General features: G+C 32.8%; 1 protein-coding gene and 1 non-coding gene across 2 annotated transcripts in view; both read left to right on the top strand.

Annotated features, from left to right (window-relative positions):
* The window catches only part of LOC148309929 (phospholipid-transporting ATPase VD-like), a 117,717-nt gene that overhangs the window by 18,864 nt on the left and 73,715 nt on the right, over positions 1-25,138 (top strand). The window lies entirely within an intron of this gene.
* LOC148309930 (U12 minor spliceosomal RNA) lies at positions 20,050-20,199 on the top strand. Its single transcript, XR_015837465.1, has one exon. It is a non-coding gene; the product is annotated as a U12 minor spliceosomal RNA (small nuclear RNA).

The following is a 25,138-nucleotide window of genomic DNA, read 5'->3' as shown; positions in this document are numbered from 1 at the left end:
TTTTAAAAATATGGACCGGCTTAAGACAAAAACTAGGTCAGTATTATAGACACTTACCTTAAATGCTCATTGATATTCAAAAATATATTATAATAATCTTAGTTTTTATATGCAATTATTAATTCCTTATTGTGCTACTCAAAAGTGAGGGTTGGCAATCATTATTGCTATTTTTACTTTGTCTTCTGGCGCTCTATACACTGTAGCAACTTAGTGTTATATACGTCTTCTTCTATGCAGCAAGCATCTTCGACTAGCCTTGCGATACAATACTTATTACTTGGTATTACTTTCCACACCAGATTTATTTTCTTTATGGTGTCCGCAAACTCTCTCTTTTGCACCTTAAACATCATTTGATGTTTTTTTTACTTTGTGTTTTCAAGACTGAATCTTAATTTTTAGTGGGTTTTGCAATGAAAAGTTTTTAATACATTTTTTAACGATTTGACGTTTCGACAACCTAACATATCGCTCACTCCTTTAACAACGTCATATATAAAAAAAAACGTCAATTTTCAGTTGTGCGTGTTTTCAGAATGCCCAGAAAATGTACTATTTCCCAGCAAAAGCGGCATATTTTCAACTTAATATTTACCCGCTACAGGGCAGAAATTGTTGTTTTTGCACTTAAAAAAAGAAAAGGTATTGTTCTATTATTTTTTTAAATATACTAAATATTTTTCAAATGGAGAAAAAAACCTTCAGGTTTTACCTAAAAAGATCTGTTGCACAGTAAAAAGTTCAATAAGTGGCTTGATATTCATTTTTAACACATTTTATTATATTCTTAAACTTCAAAATCGATCTCCTGAAAATCAAGTTTTTTGATATATGACGTCGTTGAACGGAGTGAGCGATATGTACTTACTACCCCATCGATTGCTCGACGTTAGGGTGGTAATCCCAAAACTTGACCTTTTCAAAAGGACTTACTTTTACTACTCTATACAACCAACAGTTCTTCATGCCTTTTTGAATTGGATGAACAAGAAATGTGCAGTAATATCGTGCTTTTTAAAAAATTGACTACCCCTGACCTATACGAAATCTTTCCATCATATTCCAAAAATATATCTACATACACATGTTTATACCTACCTATCTACATACGTTAATATGAGTACATATGTACTTTTTAAATGAAATGGTATTTTAAGGTTGTTTACTTTTATGTGTACCCCGAGTTTAAACATAATTAAATAATGGTTATAACGTGAGTATGAACAACCTCGAGAAGTTCACGTGAAGTCAATTAATATGGTTAGCGATTCCACGTGAAATTCGCTAAAAAATCCTTTGTTTACTCGCCGCACTTGTCGCATGCGTGTTTTTCCGTTTACTGACAATTTACATTTTCAGCCTGTCAATATTAATTCTCAGTTTAAGACACCATAACGAAATACGTATGTATACAAAAGGTAGTGTTCGATATAATCAATCAGTAGTCAAAAAAATAATTGTAAATTAATATACGCACAATTTTGTAACTGTCATGTCTCAGTAACAATTTTACTGAAAGTTACAAAATAACTTTGTTAAAAATCACTAGATAAATATCTGGTTATGTCAATACTTTAAGTAGAATTATTAGTCTCGTATAAGAAACTGTTTGCTTAGAAAGCGATTGAAATTATAATTAAGTTGTATTATAATATATGTCCGCTTCCGTGGTGAAATGGTTGGTGCTGGAGGTCCCGGATTGGATTCCCAAGATGGTTGAAAATAAATATTGGTAGTTTTACAATCTAATATTTATTAAATTTTACCCTGGGCTGATCCCTGAACTGCAGGACTGATCACCTTGCCTTCATGTAAGTAACGATCAAGATAACACTGCGTCACTACGATGCAGTGTCCTATGCACCATTTGGTGCGAATAATGGTTAGAAGAAGATAATATAAATACTTATAGTGATTTTATATTATGATATTTAGCAGGTTGGTAAATGGAAAAATCATAAATTCATTATTTCAAACATTGAATATGTTTTATTGTGACGTTTGAAAGTAATTATTATTGTGCTGAATAGCAGGTCGGCCAATTGCGGTATGTAAATATTGTTGTATTTATTAAATAAATCTTTCGTTTGGCATACTTATAATATTTAGTTCATTGTTGCGAAGTAGGTGGTACCTGTTATAGTATCATACATAGGTCCAAGGAAACGGATGTGGCTTTATATTTATATATATAAGTATATGTATATGATCTAAGAGGAAATTGTAATAAAATGACGTCTTTATAAGTTTTTAATATTAATATTATAGGTACCTCAACATGAGATGAAACCTCAATCGTTTTTTTTTTCTATGAAGGAAGATGGAAGTTTGAGCATCACAGGGCTTACGACCTGGCATTCGGCTGGTTTAGTGATCACTTTTTACACTTGGGCAACGTTCACCATTCTGGCTATTGTTGAACAACCATATTACGTTAATAATAAATATATATATTGTTTCAAAATTCTTCGCCATTGCTTTCAATTTTTCCTTTGTTTTCAAACTCCGTTCCTTGACTAACCCCTTCCCCTTACTTTCCCCCTATCCTTATTTATAGAACAATTTTATATTTTATATTTTAGTTATTATACAGACCTGAATGATGGAAGTTTAGCTTCTGAAACATGTAGTCTATAATTAAACTCAAGTGGTAAAAAACGAAGTGTTTTCTTTAATTATATTACGTTAATTTGTGAAACTTGTATATATGCAATGGTGGTGGATTCCTTTCACATGCTACTTCTTTTTTTATTTTAGAAGTATTTATATAATTAAAAAAAAAACTAACTGACCATTACTCCGCTCTCCTGGAGGGGTAGGCAGAGAAAATATCTGTCAAATTTTTCATTTTCTAAGTTCGTTCCACAAAGTGTCTAAAATAGTGTATTCCATAATCTGGCAAAAGGATATAGCTGTAGTTACAATACTTATTTAGTTAGATTTTATTATTTATTACTTATTTACTTATTACAATACTTATTTAGGAAAGAACAGTAAAACAAATTTATGAGGCGAATGTTAGCGGTAAAAGAAGCAGAGGAAGACCGAGAAAAACATGGCACGATCAGGTATGCCAAATACTTGAAAGTGGTCAGGTTAGGAGTCGTAACAATCGGCGGGTATGTATGAGGAGATGCATGAACGTGGAAGAGGCGATGAATGTTTGCAAGGACAGAGTGCTGTGGCGCTCTATTCTCTCTGCCTACCCCTGCGGGGAAGCGGCGTGATGGTTAGTTAGTTAAGATATGTACATATAAAAATACATAAAACAAATGAGTTATTTAATTTCACAAGTTTTTTTTGCTATCCTGTAAAATTTGGTCTGAGACAGATATACCCCTTTGCCTTTACACTACCGATTTTATTTTATTTGATTGATATCATTTAATTTACTCATTTAAATTCATTTATGTTCCGCCGAACACTGCTTTCGGCTTGCGACAATTATGAGGCAAGTTTAAAAGTATTGGTGCAAATTAGCGATCCATTGTTTTGCTGTTCGAGTACTTTCGCCAATCCAGAGCGAAAAGTACGCCTAATTGTTCGCCGTCACGGACGACAAATAAAAGTAACGCTAATCGTTACGTATTTGGCAATGGAAACTGGAAACTGTCACAGCCGAGTTCCCGAGCGAGCGCTGCCTGACCGACTGTTGCTTTCATAACGATTGTCTGAAGGCGAAACGCAAGATTGGGCACCAATGAACGCCGTCTCCTAAACCTAAAACTGATATAATTATCGTTATTTATGTTTGGATGCAAATCAATACGTGAATTATTATAAACCAGAGATTCCCAAAGGTTTAAACCTCAATTCCTCCCAGTCCTTGGCTGTGTTGAAGACTGGGTTTACAGAGGTCTCCGTTAGCTCTTTTTTTTATCCGTCCATCTTATCGACCAATCAAATTACTTTTTCATTTTACAGTTTAACTACTAATATTTTTATTATCATTTTAAAATAATACTTTAAACAATTGATCATTTTTCACATATTATTTTAAAAGTCTATTAAATCTCCAGACCTAGGTTATAAGTTAAACTCAAACATAAAAAGACACCAGTTTCTTCAAAAAATATAAATAATTAATCGCAATAATTTTCCGAAACGTAAATATTAACTAATTCATATAATTTGTATAAATCGATCGTTTTTTTTTTCATTAATAATTTCATCAAATTTTCTTTAAGGCATTTTAAATGTTGTATTTTATATAATTACGTTGTACTTTATGAATATTTTCGGTATTACATGATGTAATGTCATTTGACCATATTCATCCGGCATTTGCCCACCGCAACCTTTAGGACATACGATAGTTTCATTTTCTATCATGTTTTTCGATTGGTTTCACACTTTTCATTTAATATATATGACGATACAGGCAGAAAATAACGATATCAGAATATATCGCATTATGTTTTTATTTTTTAATTCTACGCTGAGGTAGACAACATTGACTTATTTTTACAAAATACAGCATATATCTTAGTAATGTGAGGGATAATTTATATATTAAAATCTTACAAAGTACAATAGTATTTTAAAACATGGGAAATTTGTTAAAAAATATTAAGAAACAAAAAAATCAAGCTTACGAAATTGAAAATTTTAATGCGGGCGATATACATAATTTTCAGTTTAACCAGTTATACGGGAGACCAAGGTCGTAGATTTCATATATGCCAAAAAACCAATGCCTACCTTATCTTACAACCCACCCCACTTAACCTAACCTCGCTAAAAACTATGTGCACGCCACTGCGTGTGCCACAGTTTGCGTACCATTTCTCCAGACTAGACCACAACAGTGCGACTGATTCGCGCCAGCCAATGAGCTCTCATTGGCTCTGTTGCTATGCCGATCGTCTCGTCGTCCACCGCATTACCGGCGGTACCTATGCCAGCTGAGTTGATTATAATACGTAATTCTGTTTCTCTTCCGACTCGATGCCTCGGATTATCTCGATAGGAACGGGTAATGTGGCATTCGGATGCGCATTCCGCACTTGACGCGTCTTTGTGTGGAGTTTATGACAGTAAAACACTTCCTACTCATTATCTAAGAAATGCTGATAAGAAAGCATTAAGATATGCATTATGACAAAAAATATTTATGTGTGTGATGTTTTTGTTACTGTATATTTCATTTTTTTTTCGTGAAAATTTGACAGACTATATGTCTGGAATTATGTCGAACCAATATCTCCGATATTCAAATCGCAGTAAAACAAAACAAACAAAACAATGCATATTATACATTAGTTGAGTGAATTACCAACTTCGTTATGTTAAAAATGATCGTTTATGATATGATAAATAAATTGTTGATAAGAAAGAAAAATATGAAATTTTTTCCCTGTAAAATGACATGTTAGCAGCAATGATTTAGTTTTACTAACAAAACTATTTTGAAATATTTAAATTTATTATAATCATTGTAACCGATTTCATGATAAATACAATTTTTTATTAAGTAAATCGAGCATGGAAAAAAGCTGTAACCTCTTTTCATATAAAATAAAGTTTTTTTTGTGTGGGATTTCCATCCCATCCCATTTCTTTGTGTCAATTCCAGTCCCTATGAGTCACTTTATTTACTCCGTGGCATTGACTCAACTTTTCCGTTAGACACTGCGTGTTATGCTCGCAGGCGACCTCTATACCTCCGCAGCGTCGCTGTATTTAGTTCAAGCCGCAACCACTCGATTTGATAGCCCGCTAAAAAGAAAAAGTTTAGTAATCTGTCCGCAACTAAATGATGGATTGTACAAGCGTGAAAGGGAGTTTTCTGCGTTCGTTCGCACCTGTCGGGCCACGTGATTCATCATCCGAGGATCAGTGACGTCGTTCTCGAGGTGAGGTCGCCGCATTGGAAAGTGGGTCCGGAGCCGATCTCTCAGCTGATACGAGTCTTCCGCTGCCGTACGCGCGCTAGTAACTGAACACACGCGGCAAAAATGCAAATCGTTGAAACAAAAGATTTGCCAACGCGGAAGCGTGCCGAAGGAAAGAGGTAGAAATGGTTGAAGTACTCGGGATTTACCAGTTTAAAGCATTCGCCTTGTGGCTGTGTATACATCTAAACACTGAACACTCCTTCGTATCGATGAACGCACTCCGCTACCAAACTAACGGTTGTTGATTGATCGAGATGATGGTATTCATTTGATTGAACTCCACATTAAAATAGAAACTTAAGATTAAATTAAATGCCTTCTGTCTATGTAGTTTTTTTTTCACGGTTGTTTCGCATTCTGTGGGCCTATTCAAACAAGCGTGAACTTAAGTTAACTTAAGTTATATTATTGATTGATTTGGCATTGACTTTGTGGTGATGATTTGAATATTGACCTTGATGATTTAAATATAAAAATAAACATTTTTTGGGTTTAATAATGTTAACACGACTAGTTTCGAGAACATTTGTAGTACTCGAACTTAAGTGTAATCTATCTGAGATCCCAACATTAATATCTACATATTAACTCTTGTTTTAAATTTATTTTTAGACTTGAACGTTCATATTCGATATCTCGGGATGCATTCAAATAACAACAAATGATATAAATATATAAACAAACATACAATTTATACATATTATTTATATTACTCCATATAGATAATATTAAAAATATTTAAATACATATTTTAGGATTGTAAATTACAAAGACAATAGACAGGCACTTAACGTTATCAGCTTAATTTTTATTAGTTTGCAGGTAGAATGTGTTCCAAATCTATGGATAGTATTACCTGTTCAAAGTTTAGTTTTATTCACCTAGTTTAGCGGGATGCTTTATGAGAGGTAATGTCGGGGTTTTCAATAACTGTCGGCATTTAGGAGCAACATCACAGACTAGATCCATTAGCTAATATCAGCTTTTTATACTGGTATTATTAGGTCTCCGGGCGGCCATTTGTTTTGTGCCAGTTGATTCTAAATATGTGGGGTAAACCGTATAGTAACCGACTACTTATGGCAGTTTACTTACTGTTATTCATATTCTTTCGTAATTTGTATCCATGTTATGCCAATAAATCATATTTATATTCGTAATTTATTATGCCTTCTATATAACAAACGCTTATTTTCTATGTAACGAACTTTTTTGCTGAAATTTACCAACTTCACAATATAACACTAAAAAATGCTAGAAATATTTCATAAATAAAACATATTAAAAAAAAACACATAAACAGTTACAAAAGTATTCGATTCTCGACTGATACGTCTCGATGACCCAGAAAATGTCCCGATATTCAGTCGAAAGTCAGTGAATTTAGTTTTCAAATGAGTTTACTTATATATTTTCAAAAACTAAAAATGAAATATAAATATTACTCAAAACAAATTCGAGGAATGCAGTTTCGGGAGCCTACGATTTTCCTATTTTGGTTGTCAAAATATTAAGTATATTAGATATTTTTATCCAAATGGATAGTAGCATGTTATATCAGCAGTAGAATCGTAGATTAAAAAAAAACACATGTTTCTGAAAACAGGATCTAGGTGTTGAAAAATAATTAAGTTATAACAGGTTTAGAATATAAAACTGTAAAAAAAACTTGCTAATTTACTGGCAAATGCTAGTTACTCCACCTTTTACCCTACTTTATTCGAAAGTCAGTTTGTAAAAAAAAAATATAAATAATATGATTGCGTGAATAAAGGCATTATTTTGGTACAAATTACATTTTGAAGTCCTAAAATTCATTCTAATAATTTAGAAATATTAATTTGAAATTTTAATAAGTTGTGGCTGAATCATTTCCTCAATAATACGGCGTGCTCAAGTATACTAATTTAATGGAAGTTCGCATCATATTAAATATATGTAATGTTTTGTTCACATTTTGTAGGTAGTTTCTTCCCACGAATTTCTGACAGACTTCACAATAACATTAATCTAAACGGTAAATACATTTCATCCTACAGCAGTGGGATTCATACTGCAAAACTCGTGACATAAATTAGCACAGATTTGCTAAGATTCGCTTCTTAGATGTAAGTACATACATACCTGCTACACATTGAGCTAACAACACTTCTCTAGGTAAATGCCAAGCTCGCCTAAGTCCCAAATAAATCATTTTAAGATAATTGATATTTTAATTTTTTACCCTTTTTCTTTTCTTCTTAAATCCTTCGTTATTGTGATGTTTCAAAGCCAAAATCAGTCAAAAATCAGTCTAGATAAACAAGGCATAAAAAACCTCAACCAAGAAAACATCGTAAACGTATTTTGGTATAGTAAATTTGCTCAAAAAAATATACGCATGATAGTTTGTAAAAATATATAATAATATTTTTTAGCGATCTAAGTACATTATAAGAATACAAACTGTGGTTAAGGTGTTTTACCGGGAAAAGTCCATATATTTCCTTGGTTTTACATAAAATCCAAAATTCAAAGAGAACGAAAAAATGAGTGTTTGATTTTTATCGGTTGATCTGCTGTATTATGTATCCAATTTTCTAATAAAATTAAATTGTTTTCTCCTAATAACATGGCAATAATTTTATTTGAAAAAGTAGGAAGATTACGATTTTTATGCTTGTTTTAAACCATTTCGAAGATTTCATTAATTGATATTTCCGATTCAGTGGTCCAAAGACGTTTATAGAATTGTTGGTAATGAGTTTTGTGTTCTAGATTTTAGATAATATCGTTTTTATGGACATTATATTGTTTTATTGCATTTTGAACAGTATTTTTTGTAATTGAATTGGAGAACCATCTAATTTGGAGCATCATTAATATATTATAATACATATTTTTATATTTGTAGCACGAAATTTGTGGTTTTTCATTGTTAAAAGATATAGTGACAACCAAAAAAGCGTGCATACCTTGGCAATAAAAATTTAAATACCTTATAAAATGTGTATTAATATAGTAGTCAAAAAATTATATTACTACTTTTTTATATTTTTTTTATAGAATTATTTCTTTTGAATAATAACTTATCAAAGCTGTGCTTTCTTTTATGCTATTTGAATTGAGAATTGATGTGCAATGACCCTATCTGTATATTTATTTCCAGGCTTTCTTATTTTAATGAAATTTTCCTTCACGGTGTTTATTAAATCTTTTCGATACTTATATTATGTTTATTTTTTATAGATTCGGTAATCGATTAGACAAGTAGATACCATAAGTACAATTTTTTTTAACGTAAATCTTGTGGTATTACTTATATAATCCTGCGATACCAGTCCAGTGTGATATTAAATTAACATTTGATTAAAAAATCACTAACATCTATTATGACCTCCCTGGGAATCGAACCTGGATCCTTCAATACGGTAGCCAATCGCGCCACTACACCACGGAAGAAGGAAAACATCTATTACTGAAACGAAATTACATCCTATTACAAAAATCAAGAGATAATTCTTTAAACAGAGGTATCAATGAAACATTTTCTACGTATATTTGATTAAAGATTTTAAATGATGTTTTAAGTTCAATTATTTCATATACAATCTATAAAAAATGTGGCTATATATGCGCGTAATTTTGTTTCTTTGTTGGTGGTGTTTGGTGTCGCGCCGCAGCTGCCAACTGTTAAAATAATTTGTTTTATACTTTAGCATCGTTTACATTGACTACAAGGCTTAGTCCGCGAACTCGCACGATCTTGGGTAAGGTAAAACATAAACATTTTTCATATACAGTATCGAACAGATTAATTGAAACAAAACTTTTTTTCGTATTTTCAACACCCTCTAAAAATGTTTTGGGGGTGTTTATCGTATCATGGACCAGGGCTGCTTCTTTCAGTGACTGAGATGATGAATAGCGAGAAGTATCACTCAATTCTACTGGAATAGATACTGCTATTCCAGTAGAATTGAGATCCAAATCCAAAAAAAAAATTGAAAATTTTCACACAAAAACAATAAAGTGTGTTAGACTGCTCAAGAATTTTGCCAGACATAATAAACCTAATTAAAAATCTATCGGCAATTTATAAGAATCGGCTCTCCGAAATTGATTGCACAACGGTGGAAAAGCTCATTTTGTCCATAATTCAGGTTTCAAGACGAAAAAATGGCATCCACGTATCAAAACCTTATATAATAGATGCCAAGAAGAGTATAATCTTTGATTGAGCCCAAATAAGATCATATTAAATATGGTTTGGTGATATGACTAATAAACAAAAGATTTTACAAAACTTTTTTTACGAAAATACAACAAAAAAAGTTTTGTTTCAATTAATCTGTTCGATACTGCACTACGTATTATAGAGTTAAATTTGTCAACATAAAATATATGCATGTAGTAGATTTGTTGTTTACACAATCTTGTACTTTACTTGTATTATATGTTAGCTTAAAATGCATAGCATTGGAAATGATTTCTCAATAACATTGTTCCAAAATATAAGGTGATCCTCGGCACTAGGCAAAGAAGATAGAATGCCACACCAAACTGTCTTTGCAAACAATCTTCGCCTCTTCCACATTTATGCATCCCATCATACATATCCGCCGATTTTTTCGAATCATAATCTGACGATGCTCAAAGCCTAAAAATGCTCGTTGGTATAAAATATTTTAGAAGCTACATACTTATATACATATATAAAACAATTAAAAAAACTGTTTTTTTTCTTAAAAAAAATATTTTTTTTTTTACATGTGACATGAAAACACGCTCGTATTCGAATGCAACGTGATGTCAAAATTTCAAAACAATCGGTGAACAACTATACTTTTAGGAGATTTACAATTTCGAACAAACGATAATTAACTTTTTATATATACTTATATTATAGTCCTGGTCCTGATCTGTTTACAAAACAGGCTCGCTTGATATTTTATCCCACGGACATTTGAATACGTATTTTGTTTCATCGTAAGTGCCATACTTCAGTGGGAAATTGATTTACGAGCGTTCTGTAATTTTGTGAATGTCTCATCTCGAGGTATTTTATAGACAAAGCGTTATTCAAGGCTCTAACATTTCCAAAGGTGACCATGACCCTTATATGTAATTCGATGAGGCTGTGAACACAGAGGCGTAAATCTCTGATGTCTGCCATTTTTTTCACTCTCGATGAAGCCTTTGCGCGATATTTATTTATTTAAACTTCATGTACAGAAAACAAATACGTCCATTGGCGGGCTTATTGCTAAAAACCAATATCTTCCAACCAACCAATACCGATATTAAATAATTTCATTTGTAATTTAAGTTTTACTTATTAAATACTCGCTATTTCTTAAAATCTATTCTGACACGTGTTTCGATGGATTCCGCATCATTTTCAAATACCGTATGTGAAGCTATGTAAATTTTTTATAGTTGTGACCTTGGGACGTTGAAAGTCTAAGTAAAACTTAAATTAAAAATGGAAAGATTTTACTACTAAGTGACTGCCGAAAATGAAAAAATAATTTCTGTTTGACTGTCTGCTTTTTTTTCCTTTTTACTTATTAATTTGCAACTTCAACCTGTAATATGGTTAGTACCTTAATACTGGTTAGTTTTCTATAGTATAAAATAATTATGTGGATTATTTCTTATTAACGGTGTTTTTTACGATTAATTTTTTCTTATCACGCACGCAACTACGGTTCTTTGAAACGTCAATGTATTATAGCGATCTTATTCAAGAACTGTTCTCTGTTTTCGTGAACCAGCGAAATGAAAATGAGTTTATCTAAAACAATGCGCGTTTATCTAACAGTAATCACTATCTATATACTGGTTGTAGGCAACAATGGTTTTGATTCTTACTTCACATCTTACCGCAGGTGTAATTTGCTAATTAACCACATGTGCTGTATTGTACGTCGATTTTATTTAGTACATACACGCATTCAAACGTGCATCTATTTTTTCTTCACTTAATATACGACCTACATATGTATATTTTGACAATCTGATATATACAATGGCTTGTAAATTATTGAGTGCGGACAAAGGTTTTATGTACAGATTCTCTTAATAAACTATTTTACAAAAACAGACTAGTGATATTGATAAAAACGTTTGATACCATATATAGCTGTTTGCAACCAGAGGGTAGATAGTACTTAAACATAAAAAAATATATAAGTTACAAATTAAAATATAAAAAACATAAATTACAAAAGATGATAATAAGGAGGGCAAAGGAAAAAGGGAGTTTAAGGAAGGAGGTAGAGAGAAAAACTAAGAGAGGAGGTTTGATGGGCAGTTAGGATTCTAATGATAAATAATAATGTCTCAGGCGTTTCTTGACAGTTATTAGAGAAGGTGCGTTTTATAACTTACAAAATAACATTGTTTTGAAATCACTTATGTATATCACTAATATTTAAAAAAATGCTTTTATACTATAGATATTTAAAAACTGCAATCAGACAACGCCACCACCTCGTAATTTAATCTTATCTGATGACATATGGGGAGACCAATCGGTGTTATCAGAATTACAACCTGGAAACCCTGGATATTGTAAGAATTGCCAATTCGACATTACAGATAGTTCGCTTTACCTTGAACCGTCGTGATTTTGTTGAAAGAAATGAAAACAGGCGACGGCATGACATTTTTTCAATTTTATTTTATTTTAACTTATTGCTAAGAAGCAATTACTTTTAACCAACCAAAAAAAGACTAGTGATATTGGTCAAAACGTTTGATACCGTATATAGCTGTTTGCAGTTAGAGGGTAGATAGTGCTTGAAAATAAAGTATACAGAAGAGTTCATAGAGTACGTATGACAGCGACAGACTGATTTCCGACGCTTTGGTGTGCGACCAAAAACCGTCAATGAACGGATCAAAATTCATAGCTGGCTGGAAACATAGACAATACCGAAAGATACAGACAAAATGAATCGTCCCCTATATGCATTCCCGAAGACATTCGCCTGTGTTTTGAACACTGATGGCAAAGCAATGATGCACTTTAACCGCAGTATTCGCAGTCAGTGTTTTAATCTTGGATGTTTTTTCCTAGTGATGTCAGTGCAGGCGAGTCTCTATGAATACGGTTAGCGTTCGTGCATCACCTGTTTACAATTTATTGCGTTAGATTACAAAGGTAACTCTTGAAATAATATTGTAATGCAATTGATTATGAGCGTTTTTATGAATAGATGCACCCGCATGAACTGCAGCATGACCGCACAATCGTGCATTGTTAATACGGGCTAAATATTGAGGTTACTCATTACAGCCAGCAGCATACGATTTAGTATCTTGTGTAAGTGTTTGTTCACTGTCAATAAACTCGATGTTGTCTCGATGTCGGGAAACGAAAGCCCTTGGAAGTTCAGTGATTCGGCATCTTGCTTTACTATCGGACTACGAAAGATTTATTGGTAATATCCGACATATGGTACTATACTACACTATTACAGTAAAACCTTGATATAATTAACTAATTGGGCGGAAGGGGTGTCTGTTAAAGCCGAAAGTCCGTTATATAAAAAATAGTCTTAAAATAATTCAAATATCATTTCTTATTTGAAAATATCAATACTGTATTTAGATATAAATAATTCATTCAAATTCAAACCCTTATCCGCACCCCAATGGTGCATAGGGCACTGCATCATACAAACGCAGTGTTATCTTGATCGTTAACACATGAAAGAAAGGTGATCAGCCTTTCGCTTCAGGTACCAGTCCAGGGTAATATGGAATAAATATTAGAGTGAAAAAATCACTTTTATTTATTTGAACCCTCTGGGAATCGAACCCGGGACCTCCAGAACGGTAGCCGAGCGTGCTGACTATTACACTACGGAGGCGGACACAAGAGATATAAATAAACAATACAAAATTCCAACAAAATTACTTTTATTGTCTTAAGACACTCGTCGTGAAATGACGTTGGTGTTTAATATCGACACGCTTTCGGTAATCCTGCTTAGAAAAAGGAATCAAGTTTTGTTTGCACTTTTGAAGTTTGCTGTTTTTTTTATAATCAACACTCTAAAATAACGAAAATTCGTATAATATTGTTGATTAGTCAATAAATGCAATTGTAAATGAAAACACATGTTTTTTACCACTCGAGTTAAAACGACTTTTTTCATTGACAATTTCATCATGTCTTACCACAAGTGGATGCCGAAACAATAAATAAAATGTCAATAAATGTTATAAGATCGTCGAGATGTGATCTTAGCGCTCATTACTTCATTTTTAGCAGTGTTATTGCTCCAGCTAGGTGCAGTTTACGGGCAGGACGGCATTATATCGCTCACTCCTTTCAAGAACGTCATAAATAAAAAATCGTCAATTTTCAGTTGCGCATTTTTTGGAATGCTCAGAAAATGTACTATATCCTAGCAAAAGAGGCATATTTTTAATTTAATATTTACCCGCTACAGGGCAGAAAGTGTGGTTTTTGCATTTTGAGGAAAAGGTACCTAAAAAGATCTGTTGCACAGTAAAAAGTTCAATAAGTGGCTTGATATTTATTTTTAATACATTGTATTATATTTTTTAACTTTAAAAACGATCTCCTGAAAAAAACAAGTTTTTTTTATATTTATGACGTCGTTGAAAGGAGTGAGCGATATGTCTCAAATTCTAGTGGTAGACGTATGACGTGATTATCATGACTTAACTTTTGATTATACTTATAATTTAAATAAATAAAATGTTTTTTAAGCAAGTAAGTACGACTTCCATTGCTAATCAATCTGGGGTGAAACACTCACCTCAAATCATATTACTATAACATATTGGTGAATAACGCATGATATCGCAGTGTTATCCTCGTATGCGAATATTTCAGTTAACAGGTTTTATTACCAATAAGAATACAAATACTTCCCCGTGTGATTCATTTTATTTTTCCGTACTATTTGCTAACAGCTATTGTTTGCGTTGCAATAATGGCATCGATTACATTCTCGGTAATGTTGTTTTCAATCAAATGATAAAAAAAATATCTTCGAAATCGAGGTGAAATCACAATTCACCTTACGTTTTGGTTTAGTGTCATTTTCATTTAAAAATTAAGTTTTTAAAGTGATCGCTTAGCCAGCCTATGACAGGTCGTAAGCCCTGTAAATATTCAGAGTTCCATAACCTTCTTCATCTATGTTGAGATCTCAGAATGTAAACTTTAAGTATCTGCGGTATAACTACTTTAGCAACGAAGTTGGCAAAATAATAATGAAATGAAAATTTGATACCTTCAAGGTTCATTAATTTTTATTCTCATTATTTCTTCATACCACATTTAAATTGCCCTTCTTACTCACTTCATTGTCCGATTGCTTGTTTACGTTTCTTTTCCACATTTCACTCCAAGCTGGGCTCTAAACTTAAGTTTTTTTTTGTTTATACTGTTGAAAAAAATGCTTAGTTTTTTTGCTCTCACGGGCAAAGCCTTTTTTTTCTCTCAGACATGGGAGATCGAAAAAAAAGAATTAAATAACAAATTCTTTAAGAAAATGGTTCGGTGTAAATTCAGTTTTTGTTTCGATCGCTAAAAGTAAACCCCGTTAAGGATGTACTCTCTAATATACAAAGTCAGTATGCGGGAGAAGCCACACGTGTTGTCCGCACACATTTAAAAAAAAAGTATATGTATAGATTTTTTTCTTTATTAAACTAACTAACACGTCGCTTCAGGGGTGGGCAGAGAGAATAGAACGACACACCCGCTGATTATTTCGACTTCTGACCCGACCGCTTTCAAGTATTTGACAAACCTGATCATGCCAAGTTTTCCTCGGTCTAACTCTGCTCATTTTCCCCACTTCATTCGCCGCATAAATTTTATTTTAGCGTTTTACCCTTAAATAACTCTTTTCTTTTCAAAACCATTTACTGTATTTATTTCGAAGAAAAACTTATTTTTTCAATACAAAAACGATGTTTTAAGCGAAAAAATCAATCAACTCTGACTACTCTGTAGGCCAAACATTCTGGCCCGTATGATTCTAGTAGGTAGCTCCGTGGGCCACAATGTCTGGCCCGGCGCAGGTATAACTTTAATCACTGATTTCTCTGATCACCCAAGTATATTCAACCAAAAATATTTCAGATAAATACAGTTAATCTTAATTAACATGGTCATACGAATTGCCAGATAGAGTGTCCCAAAATGAGGGAACCAAAATATTTATTTTAATGGTAGAAAAACGTCGCATTTTTTTGATCAGAGTAGCTGATCAGTTATGAGAAAAATGGTCAGAGATGAAAGGGTTAAAGAAGAATTAAGTTGCAGGCTATCGAATATCCCGCCTTTAAAGTCACCCATTAGTCATATCTGTACTGCATTCAGTGAATCAGTTAGCTTTGAATAATCAGTTTTATATATTTTATATTCCCTATGAGCAAATGTTGCAAATTGTAGCATTATTATTATCACCGGGTTAGACGGCTACTCTGACCAGTCATTTCACGGTCGTGAGGAGAATGTACCGGCCTTGGGTTACGTAGGTCCTTATCACATTATAAGTTATAGACAACTTTTAGTAGGCGTTTGTTATTTTGTATCTGTGGAGTGGAAGGTGACCTATTAATCTACACCATTATGACGATACGTGAGTTTAATAAAGAAATAAGTCCAATTAAAAAAAGTGCAAAAGAAATATCGTTGATGCATGGAAGAAACAATATACGTATGTACAATTTATAGAATAAAATAACAACTTTGTAATTTTTTCCACATTAATTTTATTTGACCATCAACCGGGTTTCGTCGTAACCGACATCATCAGACTGGTGTGAGGCTAGACGAAATTCTATGTTATATAACATATATTTTTTTCTAGCCTCACAACAGTCTGATGATGTCGATTACGACGAAAACTGGTTGCTGGTCAAATAAAAGTTATGTGGAAAAAATTACAAAGTTGTTATTTTGCACTCCTGCCTTGTTGTGTATATAACATAGAATTTTGTCTAGTCTAATGATGTCGGTTACGACGAAAACTGGTTGCTGGTCAAATAAAAGTCATGTGGAAAAAATGACATAGTTGTTATTTTATTATATAAAATGCAGTTCCACCAAGAAATGTCAGTACAAAACTTAAATGTAAATATGTACAATTATTTGTCCCAATAAATTATGTAATTTTAATCAATATATGTGTGTGGACTTAGGGATTTAGGGACTTATTCATATTTATGGTTTGATGCCAACACCGAAAATTAAAAAAATATATATCACCGTACACGTGATAGATGTGAAACTTCTTATAAAATAAAGAAGAGAGATTTAATGCGAGTGACAGAGAGATCTCAAAAGAAATACAATAATACAAAATTGGCCTACAAATATTATGTTTATTCAATATTTACACTATCATTGATTGGTGCTTCAATTGGTAATACTCATATCAATGGTTTGTTATTACTAAAATATTAAATATTAGATATTTTCAAGATAACGAGAAAAAATTGCAACTGTTGTTGTTCTGGGTTTTGTTATTGATTCTTTGGGTTTGTTAAAACACAATAATGAATATTACTAACACAACGTGTGGTACCTCAGGTGTTCATATACAGCATCGGACATGTACATCTACAACGCGCGCATGTGTAACACTATCTTGTTCTATCGCTTTGTATCATTGTATTAATGTCACTCTCTTTTGCTCCACTCCCGTGGCGTCAGAATGTATAGCTCTCTTTTTCCTTCTTTCTACGTTATACCTTTCTTCTCTCTCATGTGATGAACCGCCGCCTAAGAAGTTTCTCTTCCAAAAAGAAAATCACAAAATGTTTGTTAAAATTCATACAATTCTATGGAAAACTGTTACAACCTACTTAGGAAATAATATCCACGATATTATTTTTCCCTAAACGTCATACGGTTTCTTTAGCTATACATGGAAATGTACCCACAGGCTAAAGGGTTTAAGCGTTATTACGCTCTCCGTGTTTTGCGCTATTAACTTTGTACTAATCGGTAATCGCTAATTTAAAATAACTGCTCGCAGCAAATATGATGCAAGTAAAAAAGGATTGACGTCTTACTGATACCTGTAGGGTACAATTTAAGTGTGTTTTAAAAAGAAATTTTATTCCATTAATTTTTTTTATCATACTACGCTTTTGATTATTTTTCGAATAAAATGGAAACTAGCGTACATATCTGCAAATGCTATATTTAATTCATTACGATAACCTTTTTGTGTTGCTAATTGGATTTGTGTGTCGATAAGAGTGGATTTTTAAATTTACAACTAAGGTTATTCGGACCATTTAATTTTAAAATGATTAAAAAATAATATTTTTCGTTTATTTATTACGAACATATCGCTCACTCCTTTCAAAAACGTCATAAATCAAAAATCGTCAATGTTCAGTTGTGCGTGTTTAAGGAATGCCCAGAAAAGGTTCTATATCCCGGCAAAAGTGGCATATTTTTAACTTAATATTTACTCGCCACAGGGCAGAAAGTGTTGTTTTTGCATTTTGAAGAAAAGGTATTGTTTAATTATTTTTTTTAAATATACTAAATATTTTTCCAATGGACAAAAACCTTCAGGTTTTACCAAAAAAGTTCTGTTGCACAGTAAAAAGGTCAATAAGTGGCTTGATATTTATTTTTAATACATTGTATTATATTTTTAAACTTCAATAACGTTCTCCTGAAAAATCAAGTTTTTTGATTTATGACGTTCTTGAAAGGAGTGAGCGATATATAATTGTGAATTAGTATAGGTACACTTAAGGCCCAAGATACGTACAATTTAATACAGGTAAAATTTGACGTTATTGCATTTTATTTCTTAAAACACCGTTTTTGTATTGACAGAAAGAGTTTTTCTTCTAAATAAATATATGGTTTTCATAAGTTATTGAAATATGTATATATTTTTAAATTTTCTTAAACAACAAAAATCCTTAACTTTCAATAACTTTTTGCTTTTCGATAACATGAATTTATTCTCAAGAAAACTTATTTTTTCAATTCCAAAAAAGTGTTGCCCGGTTTTAAGGAAAATTAATTTCCGGGCTATCGGTTATTCCGCCTTAACGGGGTACATTGTAATACAAACGTCAGTAAAATGAAAATATTGCTAAAATAGATCCCTATTTTGTGCATTTAGGGATCGAACCGAAGGTCTACGAGAATAATTCCGAAAGTGGGTAATATAAACTAACTAACTAACCATCACGCCGCTTCCCTGCAGGGGTAGGCAGAGAGAATAGAACGCCACACCACTCTCTTTGCAAACATTCTTCGCCTCTTCCACGTTCATGCATCTCCTCATACATACCCGCCGATTGTTACGACTCCTAACCTGACCACTTTCAAGTGGTCAGGTATTTCAAGTATTTGGCATACCTGATCGTACCATGTTTTTCTCGGTCTTCCTCTGCTCTTTTTCCCACTTACATTCGCCTCATAAATTTGTTTTACCGTTCTTTCCTCACTCATTCGTCCTACATGTCCAAACCATCTCAACACACCTTTCTTAATTTTATCGATAATGCTTATCTCAGCTTTGCATTCCTTCCTTATTTCACTATTCGCACATCTATCATACATCGTTTTGTCGCACATTCTTCTGAGAGATCGCATTTCGACTGCATTCAGTCTACTTTCATCCTAAAGTGGGTAATATCGTCTTCATAAAGGTGTTTTTTTCCGATATCACTTTTTCTCCGATCAAAGTTAACGGAATAAATCATCTAATTAAGGAATTGATAATATCGCTAGCAAGATATATGTTCGAATAGTCATTAAATTATTCTTCCGTGTATCGGCTTTTCACCTTTATCACCTAATTTATGAAGTGTCTTTTACGTATATTTTATCCGCTAAATTGAATTCCCTAATTTGAAATACATTTTTATGTCTTCGCGTTACACGTCAGTTTTCATCGCCAATCCGATTACTCATTTCTTCTACTTTCTACGTACTCGGGACAAAATAAATCATCAAACAAATTTTAATTGAATTATCCGAATAATAAATATGCCGGTATACGTGCGATTTGTCGATTCTCTTCAGTTTCCTCGTTTCCCACCGCCACCAACAGATGTCGCTACCGCTCGTTCGTCGCTCCAAGAGAAGCGGCTACCCGGCGCTTTATATAGCATCGGCGGCCGGTTCACAATCGTGCCTTAAACTAATGAGTAAGGAAAATATTAAGCCTCGGTGACGCTTGGCTATGCTTTCTTAAGCGCCCTTATTTTTGGAGAGGTACAGGTCGTCCCTTCGAGTTGCTCGCCTACTTTTGCGGGCGGCTCGGGTGAAGCGATCTGCCTCGCTAGACTTTATAGTTATAGAGATCCCGAATCTGGGATAATTTGAAAGTAACAAGTGACGTCTGTTCTAACGAGTTGGATTATTATGAATACAGGTGCTTTGATATGACGACTTTTGACCGCGAAAATGGCGTCTGGCATTTGGCGTGGATTCGATCCCTGCCAAATGCAAAATTAATTCAAGAAAGATTTATTTTCTGTCAGATCTGGATGTTTTTGATGTATTTTTTACATTTAGCTTCCCTATTCTTACTATCCTATCTGCGGACAAGCCTCTTAAGGTAGGGGCTTTGCAGGTTATCCCTAAAAAAAATTATAAATACACATACTTATGTACGTATAAAATCGTGTTGTATTAAATATTTATTAGTGAAACAAAAAGGACGTTAAGTGTATATAATAGAAGTTTGTGTAGTATACCTACATCACGATTTTGTATTACAATGGTTTCTCCGTAGAATTGTTTGAAAGGTAAATTTCGAAAATGCTTACATGTTTTGAATTCATATTGCATACAATGATCGTATTAAAATAATAATAATAATAAATTAATGATGTTGTTATATTATATTATTATTAAACCATATCCGCTCCCTAGGTGGAGCATATGGAGTTCACTAACTGTCTCCAGGCTTTTCTGTCGGCTGCCAGCTCCCTTGCATCCTCCCAAGTCACATCCCGACGAGCCTCTGACGAGAACTGCCGTCGAATTGTCAGCAGTGGTCGTCTGATGAGTCAACCTGACGCCTTGTAAACGAGGCAAACTTGATTAAGGCTCTCCTCAGGAGGCATGCGGAGTACATGGCCAAGTTAATTGAATCGCCTTTTTTTGACGACAGTTGTGACCAAGATTTGCTGCGTCCTACGCCTTATCTCTTCATTCCTCACAAAGTCAAACCACCGCACGCCTAAAATTCTCCGCAGACACCTATTCTTAAAGCTAGTACACGGCTGCTCTGGGCCCTTGTAAGGTGCCATGTTTCACAGTCGTATAAGAGAACAGGAGCAATGCAGGCATTGTATAGGCGGCATATTGTTGTATAATTTAATGAAATAGAATCCAATAAAGTTTTTTGAAGATGTAGACTAAAGTATTGATTAAAATGTCGGTATGGAGAAAGAAAGCCACAAGCCACGCGGTCAATGCCCAATAATTCTCTCGCACAAGTGAATTTGCTCTACTCTCTCAGCAATTCATGAATCAACAATGGATGATACGTTTTTTCATTATCAAAGTGAGTGGAATAAATGATAATGTTTCTAATGCAATGAATTCGTTATAGGAATCGTAAATAAATTATAATTTCATCACTCGGAGTGGTTTACGGATTACGAATTCAGTAGTAAATATTTTGAACTGTCTGGGTATACCATATTTTCTTTGTAGGTTTAATTGATAACCTTATACATTGCGTAATATTCTCCGCTCGACTCGTGATTGTCTTCTTCTTCTTGGTGTAGGCTTTGTGGCCTGTTTTTAAGAGGGATTAGCCTCCTGCGATGTCGATTCCTAGCAATCGATCCATCTCTTTGGTGGTCTGCCCGAGAGTTGTCTACCATGGCGTTGGCCATACAGTGCGATGTGGGGGAGTCTAGATGATTTCATTCTCCTGACATGCGCATACCATTGTCTCCTTTGTTGCCTTCCCCGCCTAACGACATCTTCGATCTCGCATATTTCACTTATCCTGGCGTTTCTTATTACAATATATCTCGAAGACTCTATATAGCCTGATATGCTTCTTATAGTCTTCATTTCTGACACTCTAGGGCGTGATTGTCAACCATATTTATTAAAAATTTCAACACATGTCGCAAGTGATGACACAACGTTTTCCATGATTTCATCAATTCCAAGTTTAAACCTTTTTTCACTTAAAATTAAACGTTTTACAAACCAAATTGGACGTTATATTGTATTTTATAAAAACGGTTTAATTTTTAAATATATTTAACGTTGTAGGTACTCATGATTCAAAGTGGTATTGTAAACGTTTTCTGAATACTTCAGTACACATCGCGCACAGACCATGACAGCGCGCCGCGCAGGCTTGCCAACTTGACGACTAATGCACTTGCTAGTCTTAAAAATAATAAAAAATGTGGATGTAAAAATTAACTTATGGTGTGAAAAATAGTAAAATGTACATATAATAGTATAATATTTTATTTTTAGCATTTACGTATCAATCAACCTTCACCCTATCAATTCGATTATTTTAGGGTTTTTTTTCTTTTATTTTTAATTTCTACTTTTGATAATGACTTCGACAGACTTTCTGCGTTGGGTATGACGATATGGTAAATTTATGCCAAAATAAAAATGTTTCTATAATAATCCTTATTTCACTTCCAAACATTACCACATCCGGAACGCAAATATTTCTCTGTGATATTTCAAAACCTTGAAGCTTTATTTCCAAGTCGTTTCCTCGGTGAAGTGACATTTTTTCCATGAATTTACTCACCAGAGTTTTAATTTCTGATTATTATATTTATTATATAGCCTTCTTACCACAGTGTCATGGATAAACAACATATTCAATATGTACTATACCATAGTATACTATAGTAACTATAGTATAAAGCTAATTAAAATAATTTACAAAAGAACATAATTAAGAAATATTACAGAAATTATGTAAAATAAAAAAGTAAAAAAATAAAATCATTGTTCAATAATTTTAATTCCAATTAATTAATTAATTTATTAGGCTAAATTGATTAATAATAATAATAATAAACCCTTATCCGCACCCCAATGGTGCATAGGGCACTGCTTCATATGAACGCAGTGTTATCTTGATCGTTTACACACGAAGGGAAGGTGATCAGCCCTCCGCTTCAGGTACCAGTCCAGGGTAATATTGAATAAATATTACAGTGAAAAAATCACTTATATTTATTTGACCCCCCTGGGAATCGAACCCGGGACCTCCAGAACGGTAGCCGAGCGTGCTGACCATTACACTAAGGAGGCGGACAATTGATTAGGAAAATTAAATTAAATGAAGTAAATTCATTATTAAAAGATGATTTTTGAAAATTGATTACCGACTTATAAGGATATTATGAATACGCTTTGTTGAATTAGCTTGTATTTGAGATTATTTTTTAACAATTCATCTTTACTAGGGCAGAACAATAAAATCTTCAAATGATAATTTAAGTCATAACATAAAAACGGAAAGAAGTGAGCTTTTAATATTTTTTAACAATTCATCTTTACTAGGGCAGAACAATAAAATCTTCAAATGATAATTTAAGTCATAACATAAAAACGGAAAGAAGTGAGCTTTTAATATTTTTTAACAATTCATCTTTACTAGGGCAGAACAATAAAATCTTCAAATGATAATTTAAGTCATAACATAAAAACGGAAAGAAGTGAGCTTTTAATATTTTTTAACAATTCATCTTTACTAGGGCAGAACAATAAAATCTTCAAATGATAATTTAAGTCATAACATAAAAACGGAAAGAAGTGAGCTTTTAATATTTTTTAACAATTCATCTTTACTAGGGCAGAACAATAAAATCTTCAAATGATAATTTAAGTCATAACATAAAAACGGAAAGAAGTGAGCTTTTAATATTTTTTTTTGTTTCGATATCCTTTCTTAAAGTCTCTGTTATACCTAAGAATTAGCTCGTTTATGAAGTTATTCCACTAAGAAAATTAAATTAAGAGTAGGAAATTACTAAAATTTTATTGTTTTTTTTTTTTTTTTAAATTACCTTACGTCCAAGTGACTCTGAAATCTAGCTACGGCTTATGCAACACCGTTTATCATGTCCCTACTCAGGCTTCAACTTTATAAGTTTCATAGCCTATGCCTACTTGTGAGTGGATTTACTCTTTATGTTTAAAGTTACTATAATTTCATGTAATTCATGAGTGAAAATTCTAGGCAAAAACACTCGCTTTATTGTTTTACTATAAATCTTTTATTTATACATTATAAAAATTTTTAAATATCGTAGTCGTACAGGAGAAAGTGACCAACTAACAAAATGTAAAATGTTCTGGAGGGCCAAGTCGCTTTTGCTTGGCAAGAAAATAAACATTAACGCAGTTAGTAATTTTTAACAAGTCAATATATTATACTTTCAAGTTTAAAATCGCTTTGGGATTTTTTTCACGGCAATATTAAGCTAGTAAGATATCAAATAGTCAATAATCACATTAATAGATTTATCTTATCCACTGACACTTCGTGATGGAATTGTATTTTAATATATTATTAGATTAAAACCAATATTTTTAGCTTTTCCACTTTATTTTTATTTCACCGGCGACCAGGTTTCATCGTTACCGACATCACCAGTGTGATGATGTCGGTAACGACGAAACCCGGTCGCTGGTCAAATAAAAATAAAGTGGAAAAGCTAAAAATATTGGTTTTAATCTAATAATATATTAATAATCACATTTTTGTAATAAATGCACTTGGTCACTTTCTCCTCTATGACTACGATATGTATAATTTCAAAACCGTCATCTTTTGACTATTATAAATATTATAAAAATGCTCATGAGTAAAAAAAGTTTATTTTGTGTATAAATGATGAAAACGTGTCCACAAATGCACAATGAGTGGGAAAGCACATTTTGTAGCTGTTTCTAAATATTTTCAAATATTCTTCGATTCAGTTTATTATTATTCTACGTAAAACAAGTCGCTTATTATTTATTAAATCTGTCAAAAGATCTGCAATATCTACCTGTGGAACCGGATAGAGAATGATTGATTTAATGTTCAAAGAGGCCAACGTAAACTACAATTATATGTGCATAGCCAAAATGTGTATGTCGGCCCAGATATTAAAACGTTTTAATATAATTAGTAAGTAAAGTAATAATAATAAAGTCTTTGTGAATTTAATAACCTTTTGGTTTAGCAATTATTTTTTAATTAACCACACTTGAGAACGAGCTG

This window comes from Brachycentrus maculatus, unplaced genomic scaffold (genome assembly GCF_059751285.1).
Source record: "Brachycentrus maculatus isolate JH-2025_06_01 unplaced genomic scaffold, ASM5975128v1 h1tg000115l, whole genome shotgun sequence".
Lineage (NCBI taxonomy): Eukaryota > Metazoa > Arthropoda > Insecta > Trichoptera > Brachycentridae > Brachycentrus > Brachycentrus maculatus.
Note: the sequence above shows the minus strand (reverse complement) of the source record. Positions and strands in the feature narration are given on the sequence as shown.